Source organism: Fukomys damarensis, unplaced genomic scaffold (genome assembly GCF_012274545.1).
Source record: "Fukomys damarensis isolate Sample0158 unplaced genomic scaffold, DMR_v1.0_HiC HiC_scaffold_13, whole genome shotgun sequence".
NCBI classification, from domain to species: domain Eukaryota; kingdom Metazoa; phylum Chordata; class Mammalia; order Rodentia; family Bathyergidae; genus Fukomys; species Fukomys damarensis.
This window is the reverse complement of record NW_022900925.1, coordinates 37,874,649-37,876,386: the sequence shown is the minus strand read 5'-3', so window position 1 is coordinate 37,876,386 and position 1,738 is coordinate 37,874,649.

Genomic DNA, 1,738 nt, shown 5'->3' with positions numbered 1-1,738 from the left:
GGGCCGCTGGAGGGAGGAGCTCAGCTGACTGACGTTAGGCCAAGGCGAGGGCGCCTTCACCACAGGCGCTGACACCTTCCAGCGCCGTACCCAGCTGCACCTTGCTGTCTCGGTGCCCGCCGCGTGCGCTGCTTGTCTTTTGGGACCAACGCACGGCAGAGGACCCCGTGCCCTCACCAGGGAGCCGAGCTGGAGGGACCCGGCCAAGGCAGCCTGCACCGCGTGGTGGAGGATGTGCCAGACAAATGTTGCCCGCACTGCCTGAGCTGCACAGGCTCACCTGTGCCAGGTGCCAGGAGTGTGAGGGACGTGCAGTTGGGTGGCCGCCAGGGGCACAGGCCCAAGGCGGAGGAGGCGGAGCCGCCCAGCAGCAGCCCTGGCTGGCACGCACCTTATGGCCTCTGTGCGCCAGTGCTGGGGCTGCTGCGGGAGACGCCAGGGCCCGGGCACCCCGCACTGCCCGCCCAGGAGCTGCACACAGGGGCGTGACTGGCCCTGACATTCGCCTTGTTGGGTTTTTACCACATTGGTGAAACACTGAAATAGTTTCCAATCTTAAAAGTTCAGGAGATGACAGAGTCTGGGTTTGTGGCTTCCACCGGAGGGCAAGGGCCTCTGCCCTTGAGATTCCGTGGCTGCTGCGGTGTCCTGGGCGGCCAGGGTTCCCCGAGCCTGAGCCCTCCGGCCTGCGCCCACCCATGCACAGGAACACACGAAGGGGCCTGTCCCCGCACAGGGCCATGTCTGTCAGGATGTCCTGAGCTGGACGGGAGCCAGAGCCTGCAGGAGGCAGGCCAGGCGGGGCTGCAGGAAAACCAGCCTTCTGAAGCACTCTGTGGATCATGCAGTGCTTGTGCGTGTAAAGAGCAGGTGTGGAAAAACGATTTGCAATTGATTTAAGGTAATTTAGGGCTGGGGATTTAGCTCAGTGGTGCCACCCCCTGTCTTGCAAGCTTAAGGACCTGAGTTCGATCCCTGGTACTGAGGAAAAAAATTTTTTTTTAATTAATTTAAATTTTTTCTTGTCATGCGCTCTAAGGTATGACAGCTCTTTATGAAGAGCAAGGGCAGGTGTGAGCTGACCGCACATATCTGAAGTCCAATGCTCAGAGCCACCAAGCGACTGCCCAAGGTGGTACAGCCAGCTTGGTCCCCACGTCCACCCTGCGCTGCCCTGGGGCGAGGCTGCACACGGAGGCTGCCCGTCCTGAGCTGGTGCTAGATAAGATCAGGACCTGCCCTGTTTGCCACATCTGTGTCCCACGTGCTAGTCAGTGGCACCACCTTCCTGGCCAGCGAGAGAGCGAGGGCACCGCTGGCCGCTCCTGGTTGTCCCGCAGGCCTTCGCTGCCTCAGCACCTAAGCACACCTATGCGGCTCGGCCTCCTGCAGGAGTGCGGGGGCAGCAGGGGCCAACGGCTCCAGGTCCCTGCTCGCCTGACCCCTGCTCACAGCCAGACCCACTGGATGCCCTCTCCCACCTGTGTGGTGGGCCTGGCACCCACACGGACCCTGAGCTGCGGACACGGTTGGGCCAAGGCCCATACCCTGGGCGTTCCTGGTGCCCACCCTGGAGGCGGCAGTGCTAGCCTGGCCCACGGTGCACACCCTGCCTAGGTGCTGTGCCAGGTTCACCTTCGTGGCCTTCACAGACCTGCTGCTGGTTGCGCTGCCCTGGGTGCAGGAGCTCACCTGACCCCCTGCTGCAGCGGGGGTGCCAGGGAGGGAGGGAGGGGCC